General features: G+C 37.5%; 1 long non-coding RNA gene across 1 annotated transcript in view; it reads right to left on the minus strand.

Annotated features, from left to right (window-relative positions):
- Window positions 1-817: 817 nt before the first annotated feature.
- The window catches only part of LOC147001564 (uncharacterized), a 29,038-nt gene continuing 10,079 nt past the window's right edge, over window positions 818-19,776 (minus strand). The window contains exons 2-3 of the long non-coding RNA XR_015044875.1: window positions 1,727-1,868; window positions 818-1,170 (exon numbers count right to left, since the gene is read on the minus strand). This is a non-coding gene — a long non-coding RNA (uncharacterized LOC147001564). The remainder of the gene's footprint in view (window positions 1,171-1,726; window positions 1,869-19,776) is intronic.

A 19,776-nucleotide genomic window follows, 5' to 3' on the forward strand; every position in this document is an offset into this window, starting at 1 on the left:
GACTGTGTTCTAACAGGAGTTCCTGTTGACCTCCTTGTGTATGACATGCTTATATTCACCACAATCCAGCAGAGGATTTGTGTCATGGGCTGCTTTGTTGCTTTTAGATCTTTGTTCTGCAAACATCAGTTTAGTTGTGTTTGTTTTGGACATGTGAGTTTGCCTATCTTCTATTTCTTCCTTTTATTAAACATTGATCCTTTACTCATACAGTATAATATGAGTATAGGTTTCCCTCCTTCTAATCCCCCTCACAGTCTTCTACAGCTCCCCTCCCATCCAGAGCCACTCCCTTTTTATCTTTCATTAGGAAAAAAAAAAAAAGCAACAACAATCAAAACAAAAGCAAAAGAGGCTTCTAAGGGAAAACAACAAACATAGTAAATTAAAATATAACATGATAAAACAAAAAAACATTGTTTTGAAGTAGGACAAGACAAGTCAATAGAAAATTGAATGAACCCCGAGTAAGGCACAAGAATCAGAAACCAATTAGTTTACAGATTCAGGAGTCCCCCCAAAAAACCACTAAACTGGAAATTGAAATACATGTGCAGAAGACCTGGTTGTAGATGTGTGCAAGCCCTGTGGGAGATCTTTTCTTCATTCAGCTTTTATTTTGTTTTATATTTTCTTTTCTTTCCTACTCTTTGACAGTTTAATACCCTTCCTTTTGTCACCCTTCCTCTTGCTCTCCTCTCCTTCTGCAACCCAGATGTTCTTCTTCCCCAGGACTCCCTGCCCTATTTTCATGTGTTTCTGCATGTGTGTGACCCACTGAGTGTAAATAGGCTTGCCTGCATGAGCATGGGTGGGAGGCTGTTTATTGGAGCATAGGTAACTTATCAGTGGCTACACCCCATTAAGTGTCAGTAGTCCCTAAGGGAAGGGTTGAGACTTAGGAGCCCTTCCCCCTCCAGGATCAGTCAGTCTTGTGCTGGCTTGTGACGGTAACCACAGCTATACTGAGTTTGCACCCTGTCCTGTCCAGAAGTCACGTTTCACAGCAGTCTTCCCAACCATCATACCCGTAGATTCTTTATGTCTTCTCTTCCATCATGTATCCTGAGCCTTGGTGATTGAGAGGAGGATGTGATACAGGGTCTTGATGACGGCCACAGAGTTTCAGCTTTCATCTACTTCATTGCTGTTTTCTTACTCATTGTTTCTCTGAGAAGCAAAGACAGATAGTGATTGATATTAGGGGTGCATAGGCTCTTTCTTTTTTTAAATTAGGTATTTTCTTTATTTACATTTCAAATGTTATTCGCTTTCCTGGTTTCCCCTCTGAAAACTCCCTATCCCCTTCTCACTCCCCCTGCTCACCAACCTACCAACTCCCATTTCTGGCCCTGGAATTCCCTTATACTAGGGCATAGAACCTTCACAGGACCAAGGGCCTCTCCTCCCACTGATGACCAACTAGGCCATTCTCTGCTACATATGCAGCTGGAGCCATGAGTCCCACCATGTGTACTCCTCAGTTGGTTGGTGATTTAGTCCCTGGGATTAGGGTGCATCTTATAGGTTTTGTTGCCCTTGTGTTCATACTTAGTAACTAACTATGACACAATCAGTCACATGTGCACAAATGGGTATGGCTATGCTTCCCCTAATCTTTATTTACAGAAACTGAAATTTAATATACTTTTCATGTGTTATACAGTGTTCTTCCCAGGCAATGTTTTAATCATTTAAAAATGTGAACGTAAAAATGTGAACATACCTAATTCTAAGGCGACCCAAAATAGACAGAGAGGCAGAATACTTCTTTTAGATAATTGACTCAAAGTCAAAGGGGATGATACGGTTAAATGAGAGCTCAGTAGTCCTGTGGAGGTAGAGTCTGAGAGCCCTTCTCGATCTATCTACAAAACAGAAACAGTAGTGAATAAAAGTATAGTTCTATGAAGGCGCCCGAGTTTAATATGTACAACCAACATGGCAGAAGACTACGTGTACTCTGACTGGCCAGAGGTAATACAGGTGGCTAGTGCTTTTCTTAACAAATGAAGCATTCCAGATCAAACTTACCATGATCTTACTTATTATGTCATCTAATACTGAGAAAATATCAGCTGGCAAAGCATTTTTCTCTCTAGGTCTCATTTTCTTCATTGAGGAGTAGGAGCAGGTCTGCTAAAACTTCTAAAGACTCTGAGTCTGTCAATGCTAATTGGCTTGCTTGTGTCCTCATCCCAAAATGAGAGTGAAGCAATATGGCCATTCCCTTGGGAAGTATAAGAATTTCAAAATATCCTCTAGGGAAGGAAGGTTCAACACTTCAGGTCATTTTAATTAACCAACACATAAAAGGTCCCATGGGACCATGGTGGATGACTGACTCCTCTTCCATTTTGAATTGCTTACTCATGCTGATTGCAAATTTTTCCACTTCTCTAAATTAAATTTCATGTTGGAGTGAATGGACATCAACATTCATTTTGTTTTATCTCAGCATTCTATTTATCACAAGCGCAAAGAGAACCCTAGGATGAGTAAGTTAAACATATAGTATTGAAATACCAATTAGAATACAGATCTGTCAGGCCAACGTAATTAAGTCAGAAGGCACAGTTTGGGTCCCCATGAGAAGGGCCTGTCACTCAAAAGCATTTTTTTTTCTATCCATTCATCACTTCATGGTTCAATGTTAATGTCCCTTCAATTCTCCACTCATAATAGAATTGGGCCTCTATGCTCTTTAGAAGTCTTGGCGAGAGCTATTTCTAGGGGCTTAGGCAGTATTAGCCAGAGTCCTTTAAATCAAATCAAACTGTGGTAAACTACCTCGATATTGACTGAGCATGTGCAAAGATTTATACAAGGCAGTACAGATAGAATACCAAACATAACAAGAAGATCATGTTCTATGCAAGGTGATGAAAAGAAAATGGAAAATAAATGAGATAAAACTTAAAGTGACAACAGCTAGGAGAAAATGGTTCTTGAACCACTTTAGATTGTTTGGCTAGTATGAGCTATACTGAGCAACCAACATTTTAACTTGTGGGATGTGCCAAGGAAGAGGTTAAGCACAGAAGAGGTTAAGGCAAAGATGATGAGGATGGTGAACTTGATAGAAATGAACTTATAGTTAGCACCTATTTATCCTCAAAATCCTCAAAATCACCCTTTAAGGCAGGTAGTGTTAATTAGTGTTGAAAACAGGCATCTGAGACCCCGAGCACTTCAGATGTTTGCTGACCATGGAAGCTTGTAAGTGAGCACACCAGCATTTGAAGCTGAAACGCAGGTTTTAGAGTGCTATATTGCTTGCTAAAAAGGAGCGATCCACACAGACTGGAAGGAGGACATTACGTCTGTTTTGAGGTCAGTTTTACATCCTCACAGTCAGCAGCTTCCATGAACCAGAAACCACTGAAGCAAGCACAAGCAAGCAAAAGGGACAGTGATGAACTCCATCCAGCATCTTTGCAAAAATGTTAAACATGTATTTGGAAAACTACAATGACACAATATTGTTCTGAGTTAGTGTTAGGGGGAAAAAAGTGATTTGGCTAATTCTTTCTAACTCAGTTGGATCATTTTCAATATACTTAGAGCTATGGGGTATGTGAAATAATATGTCCTCTATTATGTTATATTTCTACGCAGTGCTTGCTTTCTTTTCTGTTTTCTTTCTTTTTGTTACTTTTTTTTTTTTAAAAATTGGACACTTTCTTTATTTACATTTCAAATGTGATCCCCTTTCCTGGTTTCCCTCTTTCCAGGAAACATCCTATCACTTTGTCCCTCCCCCAACCCTACTTCTATGACGTGTTCTACCTACCCACTCCTACCTCCACACCCTTGACTCCCCTACACTGGGGCATCTATCAAGCCTTTATAAGACCAAGGGCCTCTACTTCCATTGATGCATGACAAGTCCATCCTCTGTTACTTAAGCAGCTAGAGACATGTGTACTCCTTTGTTGATGGCTTAGTCCTTGGGAGTTCTGAGGGGTCTGGTTGGTTGATGCTGTTTTCTCTTCTCACAGCTACAATGTTTACTTACTGGGTGAAATGGGATTCCTCTCTGCCTTTAGTTTATTATATACTAGCTAATAACCACAGAGTTCACGTTAACCTAGAAACAAAAGATACCCCCACATTTATATTTGCACAGAAGATTTTGTTTTGTCACTACCTTGTCAGAGCAACCACGGGACAGTGTTGTGACATGTCTTAAATGTTATTGGGAGGACAATAGAAGCCATATAATTCTGTGGCCATGGCTACACACTGACTTAATAATACTAACCACAGTAGAAATCAATAAAATAAAGGGAAATGAATTTATTCTAGTGCCTATCTTTAAGGCCGCAGCTAGTAATGAAAATAATACACTTTAATCTAAATTTTTTTTCAAAGTGCTTACAAACCATCTATTAACTGTGAGAATTCTTCCACTGAAAAATGAATTGTGGATTAAAGATATAGGCTGAGTTTTTGTTTATCTGTCAAAAAGTGTCATATTGTCAAGTCAGATTACCTTATTACATGGCACCACATAATAAAGACAGATTTCAAAAATTCTTCCTTTTCCTGTAGCTCATTTCTCTCTCTTCCCCTCTCTCTTTTTCTCTCACATGCACACACACACACACATATATACACACATCAAGAGAGAGATAATACAGCTTTAGCTTCATAGCTATGTAGCTATAGATATAGGTATAGGTATGGGTATAGAAACTGATATCTAGCTAAGTAATTCATTTAGCCTAGTATTTATGAAATACTAATATATAAGACACTCTACCTAGATAGTAATGGAATATTAAAAATATTATGGAGCATGGTCTGTGAGAGATGTGTGAATAAATAATTATAATACATAATAATGATGATAACACTGATGCTTCAAACATTTCTAGTGTCTTACTGTGTGCCCAGTGTCACAGGAAGCAATCTGTTTGCAATCTCACTCAAAAGATGGCGTCAAGGTGCTTGTTACTATTGATGAAGGAAAAGAAGCTTGTAGAGTAGCTTGCCCACAGAGCTAATAAGTGGGAAATCAAGATTTCAGCAAGTTGGTCAGACTCCAAAAACATGATTGTTATATTTTGATGACATTTCCCTGAGTGTTCAGCAGGTTTTTATTCCGAATGATGAGCTAAAACTTTATAAGGTCAAATCAGCTTGGGAACATTGGGTCAAACTGAGTTAAACAGGTTTATTAACTGAAGGGCTTTCTAAGGCTTTGATATGATAATATTGAAAGTCATCTCCAAGAAAATAGCAGCATGAATTTTAACCATGTATATTTAATTATATGCAGAATTATATTATCAACCCCATCTATAAGCATGTGTGGAAGGGCATACACGAGAGATGGCAGAGTAAAATGATGTTTTTGAAAGATGTGCTCCACCCAGTATTTAATGTATTTTCAAGTGAGTGATTATATAACAGTGTTTGGGAGAGAAAGAATAAAAAAGACACAATCGATTAAACACTTCAATGTCTCATAGCAAAATACAAAAAAAGCGAAAGGATAATGAGGTAGCCCACTATGAAACTGAGAGCCTGTTTTTTGTTTTGTTTTAATTTTGGTGTGGAAAAAAATGGCATTAAAATAAGCATAAATTATAGGGATGAAAAATCCTCTAAAGACATTATAATACCAGAAGGCAAGGATGGAGAAGCCTCTGGAATAGACAGGCAGAGGAAGGGTTTGTCCCTCAAGATGGACAAAAGACGATTTTTCATGAAAGCCACTGAGGTCAGAACAAAATGGAAGGGGGAAATCAGCTCTTCCAATTAAAGATTTGTCAGTGAACCTTGAGAGAGCAGGTTCCTTTGAGCGATGAGGGCTGAAACCCTATTAGATGGGGTTAGGAAACGTGAAGGTAGAGATTGTAGAGTAGTCTTCTTTTATTGGCAGAGAGCTGAGAAGTCACTGGCGGTGACAAGGGCAACTTCATTTAAGAACGAAAATCTGAATAGATTTCAAGGTAGAAAGCAGGAGCATGGTTAAGTGATGAGGGTGAATTGAAGGATAATTAAGAAGCAATATTCCAGAGAGATTTTAAGATGTGAAGAGCAGTTCTGATTGGATTTGAGGCCAGTGGACCTCTACTGATATCAGAAGGAATGTGAGAAGAGGAGAGAAAAATACCTTAAAATATGAACGCAAATGCAACCACATAAAAGAATTTCTTTCTTAGAATCACCGGGACCCATCCGATAAAACAGAAACCAAACAACCAAACAAACCAAACAATCAAAAACAAAGCAAAACTCTCTCTACAACTTTGTAACTGGAAGGTAATGGAAAGATTTAAAACTTTTTATGGACACATTACTTGGGCTGAAACTTAACTGGACCAAACTTTCAAACATCGTTTTGTTTCAATCCTTTGTGCTTGCCTTTTAAATTTCAACTTGTAAGTTTCCATGTAGTTTGACTTAATGATGCAAGGAAATCCTAACTGGTGTACGACTGAAGCTGCATACCCTATGACTGATGTGTATAAATATCCTCTGCAGTTCTTTTTCCTGGGGATGGTACAGTAAACAAATGAGAAGGGTAAGAAAGAAACTAGGAATTGATCCTGGGAAGACAAATGAAAATACTAGCAGTCTGTGGTGATAAGAAAAATTCTCAAACAAATGATCAAAAAAGGGTATAAATTTACAAATAGAAGATAAATAGGTTCCACAAAATTGACTTGGTATCTCTATCTGCTGGCCACTGACACAACTGTGGCCTTGAAATATGAAACTTTCAAAAGTAAGAAGAACCTCCATTTCCATTGCGGAGAGTATCCATACTTGCACTGCCTAGATGAAGAAGAAATACTATCTAAAATAAAGACAGCACATTGAAGGAAATAAAGAAGATTGAAAATGGCCAAGATTGGGATTCAAATTGGTTCCATCACAAAACACCACAAACAAAACGTGGACACAGCACATTTTCCTACGATAGAAGAGATTTAAAGGAATGCCCTATATTCCTGCAGATTCTATGGGAAACCTCATATGACACCACCATGGGATCAGCCTCTTACATGAAGGCATGTGTGCAAAATGCTTAGCATAGTGTTCTTCTTTCACATAGAAAATTATGGTGTTGGTTTTGCATTCATTTTCACTCAAGGAAAAAATGACTCCAAGAAGAAAGAACCCTAACATACCAAAAAAAAAAAAATGTGAATATACACAATGTGCCTCCCCCAAAGTTAGAAATTGCTATCAGAAACAGAATAGCATGTGTTGTTCCTTTAAATCTTTCAAAATAAGGAAAGAAAAAATTAGAAAAAAATATGCTAGCATTTTTGGAGAAGACATGAAGGTTCTATTTCTACAAGATATTTATTGAACACCTATACTATGCCATGATTCATTGTAAGATAAACAATATTGAATAAAGCTGGAAAGTTTTAGATTTTTATGGAATGTATACTCTAACTTCTTTCTCTGTATGCTTTTTGTGGGTACATTTTATTTTATTTTTTTTTTAGAAGGAAAAGAAATGTAGGAAGTTGGATACATAGCCAAACAAGCCATACAAATAATGATTGACTGGAGGTTTAGGAGTCAGTGTTGTATGTGGAAAACATCAGTCAGAGTTCTCAAAAGTATTTTCATCCTAACTCCCAGAAACTATGATTATGACATCTTTTGTAACAAAAGGACTCTGTATATGTGTTAAGAGTAAGATGCTTTTGGATGAAGATCCTATCCTGGCTACCTGGGAGTATTCCGTGTAATTATGTGGTCCTTGAAAATGGAAGAAGGGGACAGAGGGTGAGCTTGAATTGAGTAATATGAGAAAGAGCCCGATATCTTTGAAGGTAGAAGAAAGGATCTAAGTCATCAAGTGAAGGCAGCTCCAGGAGCTAGAAATCTCCAAAATTAAAGGGTGGTCTATTAATTCTATGAGCTTAAGCCTTTAGAACATATTAGATTTTGACCTTTTGACACTAAGCTAAAAGAATATATGTTATCTTAAGGTACCAATTTTATAGTAATTTGTTACTTGAGCAGCAGACGATGATAAAGGAAGAGGAAACACAACACACATTCCTGACATCTTCCCTAAGACACACTAATCCTGTGCTTCTTATCTTGAGACCACTGGGAAGCATTCTGTGATAAATAGCAAAGGACCCTGAACTAGATAAAACAGAACATATAGAGTTAATGAGAACAACACAGAATACCTTATGATTCCCACGGAGAATAAGGAAGCTAAAATCTTAAAATAAGAGTGGATTCAAAATTAGGAACACCTGTGACTGTTTCAACTAATGTACATTTCCTTATCTGCATTGCTGTCTTTAGAACAGTTCTAATAGTTGTTTTCAATCTATCTGGCTGAATGTAATATTGAAAGAATTGCAAGGCAGAGCAAACAGATCAGCCACCAAAATATACAGTCTTTTCCAGTGTTGTTTAGACTCATCTCGCCCAACTTCACTTGGGGAATTAAATTCTCATTGTCCTGGCTTAGGCCAAGTATCTTATTTTGAACTTAACATATACAGCCAGAGACTCTGCATTGCATACAAAGTCTGCTCAAGAAAAGGGAGATTGTTATAACCTGGACATAAAAATCAATACGTTTATTTTGCTATCTCAATTTCACAACTGAGGTGTTAATTTTAATTCCATTTAGTTCATGTGGTTTAGAATCTGTCTGAACAAAGAATTGCATGAGGTAATATGAATGGTACATAGGCAAACATTAGTTAAAAATTTAGATTTTATGGCTAGACGTCTTGTAAATATTTGAGTCATAAAGACATGCCATAGCTGGGGAGTGGTGGTGCACACCCTTCATCCCAGCACTTGGGAGGAAGAGCCAGGCGGATTTCTGAGTCCAAGGCCAGCTTGATCTACAGAGAGAGTTCCAGGATATCCAGGGGTACACAGAGAAACCCTGTCTCGAAAACAAAAAACAAACAAACAAGCAAAAAACAAAAGACAAACAAAAAAAACAAAAGACATGCCATAGTTAGGATTTAATTGTAATAAAATATCAAGATGATGAACAACTTGGGAAGGAAAGGCTTTATTTCAGTTTACAACTCCCAAGTCACGCTACATTGTTAAGTGACATCAAGGCAGGAACTCTTGCAGATTGTGAACCAGAAGGCAGAAAGGGATGCAGAGACCATGGAAGAGGACTACTAAGTGACTTGTTTCCCATGGCTTGCTCATCCTGCTTTCTAATAGTACTTAAAGACTATCTGTCCAGGGATGGTACCGCCCACAGTGAGCTTGACCCTCCCACACCAAGCAGTAATTTTAAAAATGCAGGATAGATTGGCCTACAGGTAACTATAAATTGTATTTTTTTGTTTTATTATGTTTCTTGTTTTGTTTTATTTTAGTCTCAATTGAGAGTTCTTCCCAAATAACTCTAGGTTTTGTCAAGTTGGCACAAAACTAGCCAGGGCAGACATAGAAAACAGTAGGCTTAAGGTCTGGAAAAAAGATGTTAAAATATTCTGGGACCTGGGATGAAGAAAAGCCTTGTGCCTAGAGATATGCACACAGATAACAGAGCACAGAATACCAATTAGTATACTGGGATTGGGTGGGAATAAAGAAAACTCCCAGAGGAGGCAATTGGAAATTCTAGGCAATCAAACAAAGATGAAAGACAACTCTGAAATCCTTACATTCACAAAAATAATCAACAAGGAGAAGTTCAGGTGACAGGGCTTGTAAGAAGAGAAAACACCACCTAGTCAAGGCTCAAGTTCTAGTGCCAAAGTGCAGTTGGGTAATACATAATGATTATAATGTTTGAACTCATCAGTAGATACAAAACAGCATACCTTGAGAGTTTTGTTGGTAAGCTTGGGATTGCAAGGTCATGTTCAAATTGGATTTAGGAGACATGTTTGTAGGATAAACTGGCTTTTGAACAGTTTCATAAATAGTCAAAGGTTGACAGATATGACAAAACAGAACTTGAACGTAATTAAAATGCTCCTTTTTGGTTTCAAAGAACACAAAGATTATGGAAGCAGGTTACTGCTGTGTGCATCACTAGAGTCTGGTGCCACATGTGTCCCCTAAGGTGACAGAGCTTCCATGAAACCGACTCTGTAATGATCTCTGTCATCTTCCTTTGTTGTTGTTGTTTTTCCTTTTTTTCCTCCTCCTTTTCCTCTTTCTCCTTCCCTTGGTTTTCTATCTTTTTTTTTTTTTTAAGAAACATGTCTGGCTTCTTTAGTGAAGATAGCTGAACTATGCTAGGCAAAATGTGGGAGAATATGGTGAATACCAAGTGGAGGGGAAACCCTGGAGGAAAAGAATTTCCATCACAAAGTACTCCCTTCTTGTGGAATCTTTGAAGTAGGCCACTGGCTTGCACATGCCCAATTCCTTTTGCTTTGTTTCTTTTTTAAAATTAATCATTTGAACATGTTGGGGCTTCAGATGTTTACTGGGTGATTATAAACACTGCATAGGGGCAGAGGAAAGCCCCTGGGACCCCAGACTCATCCTCATCATCTTCTTAGATTTTATTTTGATGCATCATCAATTGGAATTTTTAATTCCAACTACTCTCAAGTGTCAAAGTAATTTTACAAAGTCCTGTGTTCTTTGATAGGGGTAATTAAACATGCCAAGTTTGTTTGTGAAGCTCTGAGTCCTCAGCCATTCCTCCAGTATTTCTGTTAGCATATTTAGCTTACTGCTTTCTGTGCTTTAGATTTACAATGCTATAGTAACTTACAGGCTTTCAATTCCTTATAAATCTTATACTAAAGGTAGAGAGAGGAACCTGATCCGTGGTAGGCTAGAGACATTCTTCTTTGTTTCATTTATTGTTCCTCCTAAAGGGAAACCTTCATCAGTTAGAAGTAAAAATATTAATTGTATCAGTCCTTTGACATGATCTCATACATCTTATGCAGACAAAAGCACTGAATGATTTTTATAAACCAGTAACAAGTTTGATTTCTTTTTCTGGCTCTGAAAGTTTTGTTTGGAGAATGGAGAATGAAAGCCAGTTCAAAGTAATCTATCTTTCTACATAAGTATTTCTGTGGCACTTATCACAGCGGTACCTGGGCACTCAAAAGCACTATTAGACTAAAACACATACACTGGAGGGAAAGAAAAAAAAAAAAGGCTTGGAGCTAAGAAAACAGAAAGTTTAAAACATCAACAGAAAAGGGGAAAAATGTACCTTGCTTAGGGACAAACAATAGAATTTTAAAGAAATCCTTGGGAGTAATAATATATACACACACCTTTTCCTCATCCATCTTTTTACATAAAGGTTTGGGGAGGACTATTCTGGGTCTTTGATTTCAGTACAAAATATTTCTGAGACTTGATGTAGACAACCTAGTATAGAATATGATTCTTACTGTAGGACTCTAAGTAGAAGAACAGAACAAGAAAAGAAAAGGCACAGATACACACACAAACACTGTACATACACACACACACACATACATATTAATCATAGGATATATAGAACTCTCTAGTACAGCAGCCCACTTTTTTTGGAGGGAACATTATAAAATGATGAAGTTCAAATTGGATTTAAATTGTCCAGTTTAATATTCCAAATAATCATATCTACAAGGCCATCTACATAGGAAACAGGTTGTTTGGCTGGGAACATTGTAGAACTGAATGAAGGGGCAAAGTCATAAATCAGATTATAAACTGACTTTGTAAATTTGGTATCTTTTATCCCTTCCTATAAAATTAGCAAACTATAAGATTACATCCCTGTGTTAATCAGAAAGGTAGAACATTTTGTAATATTAAAGGCTATTTATTCTATTATCTTGTCATATGAGAAGAAAATTGCTCAATAATTGCCTGATTTTATATAAAATATAATCTGTTGCAGAATTATTATATATGAAAATTCAGATGTAAAAATGAGCCAATTTCCCTCAGCTCATGTAATTTACAGATTTATATTATAACCCAGCTCAACATATTGAGAAAAAGCATGTTAATGGGAAAGGAATAAATATCTAATTTACAGGGTAGTAACCACCATAAACTTTTATTTGTATGATGAAGTAATTTCTGTGTGAGAATACTTCCTGCTTCATTTCATGGTGGGTAACCTACTGAATCTTATGATTTCCCTCCTGTTCTAACAAAGTTGTTTCAATTTTTAGGTGACCTTGTTATATCATCAGAAACACTACTGTAAGAAATTATATTTCAAAGAGTAGGGCCATCTTCACTTCAATTTTTACATACAAGCTGGCAAATTAAAAGTATTTTAATAAGGCCAGCAGTGATAGTGGAGAAGTAAGATTTAAACAGAGCTCCGGTGCCAATGAGCGCATTAACTTTATTCAAAAATAGTGTATGTAAAATGGCACACAACTGACATGAGCTGATTATGATAATGTCTCAGTGCAAATTTTTGAAAATCAGGTACTATAAAAATATACCATTAACTTTATGTTAATAAAATATTTTGCTTGATGCCTTTTAAATTATTCATTTGAAGTAGTCTAAAAATATAAAAGAACTCTTATTATCATTCAATTTACATGATTACTTTTTAAGTTCACTTTTTTTTGGTTTAACATAAACAGAGTGTAAAATTCACATCAAGCTTTTGGTATTTAAAATGTGCAATTTTTATGCAAAAGTTGAATGCTGTGTTACATTTTTAAGGCTGTCATTAGTATAAATATAATTTTGACTTCTGATTTGAAACAATTTAACCCTTAGGAGAAATTATCATGTTTCCCAGGTTGACTCATTATGGCTGCTTTGATTATAGATGAATTCCTTTGTAAAAACACTTTTTAAGGAATCTAAGCGCTGACTTGAAGCCCCAGGGGTTTCCACAGATGCAAGTGAAGGAATAAGAAAAATTGCCAGGAAAGGAGACTCCTCCCTGGCCCTTCCTCAAGAGCTAGCTTTGATTTTAATTATTAATCAACCACTATGTGCCAAGGAATGCATGGGGCTCTTTAGGAGTTTACCCAGAGGGCACAATTTTGGCAGTTTCTCTTTGCTAAATATCAGATCAAATCAAACCATGAATTAACAACATTCTTTCACAGTGTTAGGCACAATGGAACAAAAAATGTAGATATACATAGTCTGAAATAAGGAAAGGTGTAGCTGAAAGCTGAATAGGTTAAAAGCCCTAAATACTTCTGAAGCTTGACTTGAGTGGTGGACATACTATCCAGATTTATTTCATTGTATTTTCATAATATTTTTATTTTGTGTATATGAATGTTTGGTCTACATGTAAGTTTACCACATGTGTGCCTGGGGCTCACAGAGTCCAGAAGAGGGCATCAGATTGCTTGAATCTGGAGTAAAGGGTGGTTGGGAGCGGCCAGGTGGATGTTAGGAAAGGAACTTTGGTCTTCTGCAAGACCAGGAAGTGCTTCTAATCCCTGAGCCATCTCTGCAACCCACATTCCCACCATCCAGACTTTTAAAGAACAAGTGTTGTTTTTAAAGAGAAAGAGAGAGAGAGAGAGAGAGAGAGAGAGAGAGAGAGAGAGAGAGAGAGAGAGAGAGAGAGAGAGGTGTTTGAACAAATGACCAGCATCATTTCCATTGCAATATACACAGCATATGAAACCTAATCCCTGAAATAAAATGGAACATTTATATCAGAACGTATTTAGAAAACTAGCTCTGTAAAGGATTTCTTCAAGCTACATATAATTCTAAAGAAAAGCAAGTATACAAAAGTAGTCTCCAAATGACAGACAAGCCACACCAACTTCAAAGAGTATTTTTCTAGCTCTCTGTGGAGAAGGAAGAGGGAGAAGGATGAATCCAGAACTTGACAGATGTGCTTATGTAATGGACCTGACTCCCAGGACCCCATGGGCCCAAGTCATGTTAGTTTTACATGTATGTTTGCTTTGCATGGATGTAAGATTTTGAGTATGTGTTGTATTTTACTACAGAGAAACTGATATTCAGAAGTGACATTTCATGTTTTTGTGTGTTTCTGACTTAGGCATGCAAGCTTGTCTCTCTTTCCCCATCCAGTTGAAACTCTCTAAGTAGCATTCTTTTTTTTTAAGATTTTTTTTTCATTTACACTTCAAATGCTATCCCCTTTCCTAGTTTCCTCTACGAAAATACCCTATGCCCTCCCCCCACCCCCTGCTCCCCACCCACTCACTCCTGTTTCCTGGCCCTGTTCTCTATATTGGGGCATATAATCTTTGCAAGACCAAGGGCCTCTCATCCCATTGATAGCTGACTTGGCTATCTTCTGCTACAAATGCAACTAGAGATACAAGCTCTGTGTGGTACTGGTTAGTTCCTATTGTTGATCATCCTATAGGGCTGCAGACCCCTTCAGCTCCTTAGGTCCTTTCTCTGGCTCCTTCATTGGGGACCCTGTGTTCTATGGAATAGATGACTGTGAGAATCCACTTCTGTATTTGCCAGGCGCTATTATAGCCTCACAGGAGACAGCTATTCTTAAGAGATTGTCATCTGAAGTCAGGATGGCTAGCAAAAGAAAAAGAGGACAGTTTTACAAAAGTACTGTCCATGCAGTACAGACATTTGCGAATACATGCCATAGAAATGTCATACACAAACTTTTGAGAGCTTTAAAGATTTATTTATTTATTACATGTAAGTACACTGTAGCTGTCTTCAGACACTCCAGAAGAGGGCGCCAGATCTCGTTACGGATGGTTGTGAGCCACCATGTGGTTGCTGGGATTTGAACTCTGGACCTCTGGAAGAGCAGTCGGGTGCTCTTACCCACTGAGCCATCTCACCAGCCCTTTGAGAGCTTTAAAGATACTTTAGTATTTCAATATACTACCCTGCATGCAGTATATTAGCTTTTTCATCTCTTTCTCTTAAGATATCTTGAGTTTCTACCAGGCGTGGTGGTGCACGCCTTTAATCCCAGCACTCGGGAGGCAGAGGCAGGCAGATTTCTGAGTTCGAGGCCAGTCTGGTCTACAAAGTGAGTTCTAGGACAGCCAGGGCTACACAGAGAAATCCTGTCTCTAAGCCCCCCGCCCCCCAAAAAAAAGATATCTTGAGTTTCCAAAGTACCTTGTCTTCCAATTTCTTAATCTTCAGGTTACTTTCAAGTCTATTTATTTTCTTCCTATAAAACTATGTCATTGATTCTACCTAGATGCAGTATTCCAGTGTCCCCTGTCATTCTTTCTAAAACACACACACATACACATATACACACCAAACTCAACCCCCCACACACCTTTAAATTTAAATCTAGCCTCCACATATGAGAGAAAATATACTATTTGACTTTCTGAGTTAGTATAATATTGCATTTTTAAATACTGCGGCCTAAAATTTCCTTTAGTCCTAACTATTAAGTTGATTTTGGAGCTAACTAAAACTTCTGGAGGTTTTGTTTCTTCCAAATTAACTACTGTTCTACCAAGTTTCCTTGATACTTGACACTTTATATAACTGATGTTTAACCATTAATGCAAACCTTAAATATAAAAAGTTCCATTATTTAGATGTCCATCAATTGGTCTAATATGGAAAGGTTATGTTTGTGTCATTGTTAAGGTACTCAACATTAAAAGCCACTGAGGCTGCTATTCTTGCATCAACATAAAAAAATATCATAAATATCAATTCAATGAAATCAGTAAACCACTTTAAACCAAAGGTTACATGTCAAGGTATATTTCAAAATAAATATAAGAAAGTTGTCCTAGGTTGCCGGTTTCCATTCTTTTTTCCGGCCCTCAGCACTTCAGTCATTTTCCCTCACCCAATACCAGATCATGTTTTCTTCTTCCCCCTATTGCCCCCCCCCACACACACCCTATCCAGTTTCCCTCCCAGGTCTCACCCTCCCTCCCTCCCCACTTGTTATTGCTTTCTTCTCCTTCCCAAGTAGGACTGAGGTGTCCTCACTTGGGCACTTCAACTTGTTGACCTTTTTGAGTTCTGTGGACTGTAGAATAGTAGTAGTAGTAATAGTAATAATAATAATAATAATAATAATAAATTTAAAAGTTCTCCTAGATAACATAATAAACCATGAACAAAGTGGTCCCATGCTTAACTATGTGTAGTAGCTATCCACTGACATTCAGCATTCCTTCTCTTCTCTGACTGGTAGTAGTTCATTTCTATGGGAACATACGTGTTTTGCAGCACTCATGCTATATGATTTTGAGCATACATTCTACACTTGTTCCAAGTCATATAACCAAATGTGGTCAATGAGAATCTGAATTTCTGCTGGATACATTATTGGCCACATACTCTAAGATAGCTTAGCGAGATTAAAGTCAAGACTTTGGTAGACTTGTTAGAAAGACTCTGGCTGAAACAGAAACTGAGGAAACAGAATGGCAGCGAAAGGAGCCACCATGTGTAGCACTCCACCTCAGCTTACTAACATCAAAGGCAAGAGCAGAGCCATGGCATAAAGAGAGATTAAGTCTCCTGCATATTTTCAGTCTATTCTGGAATCAGAGCCAGGCATAGACTGTTACATGAGTCATAATAGCAGTTCTTGTGCCTTAGCCAGTTGGCACTAGTCTTATGTCCTCTGCCAAAAGGATCCTGATGGATGCAGCACAGTATTATCTAGTCCACATTTTCCCTTTGGTGACTAGAATATCATGGGCGTCTTTGTCATCTGTTTCATTGAAATCCATATACAGCATCTCTAGAGTGCTCCATTGATCAATCAGGCTAGTAGCTTCTTTTCTGTCAAAGGATATTAACTTTATTTGTCATGATTTGTTTGTTGTATATTTATGGATGTTGACAATGATTGCCTCATTTCTAAAGCCATCTGTGTTAATAATCTACTGTTAGAACTAGTTTAGAAGATAAATTCCACAGCTCTTTGTCTCTCTCACCCTAAAATAATGTGTGAGATTTTATTCTGATCTTTTGGAATTTTTCTCTTCTTTTCTTTTCTCGTCTTGTCTTGTCTTTTTTTCTTTCTGCCATTCTTTCTTTCCTTCTTCATACTATTTTACTTTTAAACTTTTTGTTTGTTATTGTGGGCACATTGGGATGAGTTGGGGGAGCATTCACATGTCCTGGTAGTGTATATAGAAGCAGGCAGTAAACTTGTGGAATTACTTCTCTCCTCTCTCCTTTGCATGGGTTATGGAGACTACAATCATGTCTGCAAGTCTGAGTTCCAAGGCACCTTACTTTTGCCGGTCCCATTTGTCTTAATCACTTGGGTTTCAATTTTGAATATCCCTTCTAAATATGGAAGCAAAACTCTGCATTCCAGGCTTACCCTCTTAATTACTATTTATTAAAAAAAAATAAACTGAGACAAAAAGATTGTGACAACAACATTTCTGTACATTTAACAAATAGTCTTATTTATGTTGAAGAAATATTCTTTATTCAATCTATGTATTCCATTTTTTCTAGACTCAGGTAGAAGGCCAGATGAAGAAGTCCTGCAACAAGAATTTGTTTGCCTATGTCTATCATTTTAGCCCTGACCCCTTTCAAATACAAGGCTCCATTGACCCTTTCTTCATGAGTCCCCTTCACTTTCTCCTATCAACCGCTATGGAGGTTACTCCTTGCTCAATAAGAGTCTCAAAATAAAAAGAAGAGCGAATATGGAAGAACATTCAGGTTCCTAATCCCTCAAAGGAACTGGGGCATGAGATGACATTCGAAAAACTTCTCTCAGAACCAGAAAATGGGTTTGGGCATGGGGCATATCCCTTGGCTTTCTCCAGCACTGAGAAAGCACTGGGACTGCAGTCCAAAACTCTCAGGGAATAATTACCTGACAGATTTACCCTCATGGCAAAACATCACAAAGAAAATCCTTAAAAGCTTTTGGCATAATTCTTTTGTTTCTTTTTCTTTCTTTCATTCATTCATTCATTCTTTTTTTTTTTTAAATTTTTAGTTAGTAAACCTCAAATGTGGACAACTGATCATTCCGAAATTTTCCTTCTGTCGGATTTCAGCAGTTCATTTTTTAAAATGAGGTTAAATAAACTGCAGTTTAAGGGGAAACACATTTATTTTTTTACCTTGGTAAACTGATTGGCACTTTGACATATCACCTTGTTAGTTGACACAACCTTGACAATGTGACACATTAGCTCAAAGTGTGGAAATAAAAAAGAGAGAGAGAAAGCAAGGGGCACAAGGAAGAGTTTTCAGAATGAGATCTTTAAAACTCAAAAATCAGTACTTTTATTTAAGTCTGATGCTTTAGAGTTGACAGGGGTTGAAGCCTGCTGTATCATATTGTTGGCTGATTGGTAATTGGTAGATGAGTATAAAACCCTGTTGGTTGTGCTTCTGAGATAATTAGATGAATATATTTTCCATTTCCTGCCTTATTTTTTGAGATCCTGTAACAGAGTAGATATAAAGGTAGTCAATGTTTCTGATTGTTCTAACTTGTAGTTTTAAATCTGATAGAGGAGGAGGGGTCACTAAATACCAAAGAAAAAACATTTTGAATAAGAATTAGTAGATTGCAGGTTTGATTTGAGTTTGTGTCAGAAGGGACAGAAGTAGAAGTTAAAGTATGTTAGAGATTCTTTTGACTGTGGGTAAAGTGAGTTGCTGACAGATGCCTTCTGTCGGGTATCAGGTAGTACAGCCAGCTGCTTGGTATCTGGACAGACAAATATACAGTTCATATTTTGATTTTGTTCTTTAATAGCCTTCTAGAGAAATGGGTGGCTAAAGAATTAGTTTAGGCATGTTACTATCTTTGTACAAACACACAAGCTTGGTGAGACTTTTAACACTTGATTATCCACATGTGCTTCTTGTCTCTGACCCACTGGAAAATCCTTTGTCGCAACAACACCATTAAATTATCCCAAGTAGAACATTTTCCCCTGCCATTCCACATTTGCATTATATGTCTATTGCCTAAGAGGAAATAAGCAGCCGCCTATATGCCATTGATTACACATCTCAAATTAAAAGTGATGGGTGACATTCTTCCTCCCCTTTCTGCAAGGCTCTTGTCCTCTCCATGACCTTCCTGCTTCACTCAGTCCATTGTGTGCATTCAGCACATCATAACACAATGGGAGGTTATGGTGGCAGAATAGAAGCATCTCAATTTAGGACAGGATCCGAAACTTTTATCTGCAAAAGCCAGGAGGCAAATATTTTAGGCTTTGTTCACAAGACAGTCCCTGGCCCAGCTATTCATCTCTACTAGTGCCTTGTAAAATCAGCCAATGGCAATATCTAAGCATATAGACATTACATTTCAATAAAGTTTTATTTATGGATAGAGTAGTAGGAAATCCTTCAGTGCTCATGCTCATGAGTCTTGAAATATTTTATAATTTCCATTGAAAAATGATTATTTAAAAAGAGAAAAATATCCTAGTTCATGGGCCATAGCAAGACCAAACATGGTGAGCTTTGACTTCTGTATGACAACTTGCTAACACATAATAGAGGAAGCAGGTTGATAGAGACAAGAATCCCAGGTCTTCTCTGTATGAGATCCTATAGAGAGGCTTTCTAGGTTCTCTGCAATTATTTCAACTGAAGTTGTTTCTGTATTAGTGTGTAGGGGCAGAGGAAGGAGGAGGAAGTGAAAAAGACAGAGACAGAGAGTGAATTTGAGAATCTACTTGCAAGGGTATGTGGCACTTGGCGAGCTGTTCTGAGAGGAGCTAATCATGGTGCCTTAATCTAAACTTGTAACTGTTCTGGGAGATCCATTAACAAGTGTGAGCTATGTAACCTAAGGAGGTCTGTGGTCACATGGCTCTTACTTACGTTCTGCTTATGGACCTGAGGAATCACCTACATTTTTATCATAAAATAAAATACAGTATGCACACACAA

Source organism: Mus caroli, unplaced genomic scaffold (assembly GCF_978045245.1).
Source record: "Mus caroli unplaced genomic scaffold, Mus_caroli_1 scaffold_13, whole genome shotgun sequence".
Taxonomy (NCBI): domain Eukaryota; kingdom Metazoa; phylum Chordata; class Mammalia; order Rodentia; family Muridae; genus Mus; species Mus caroli.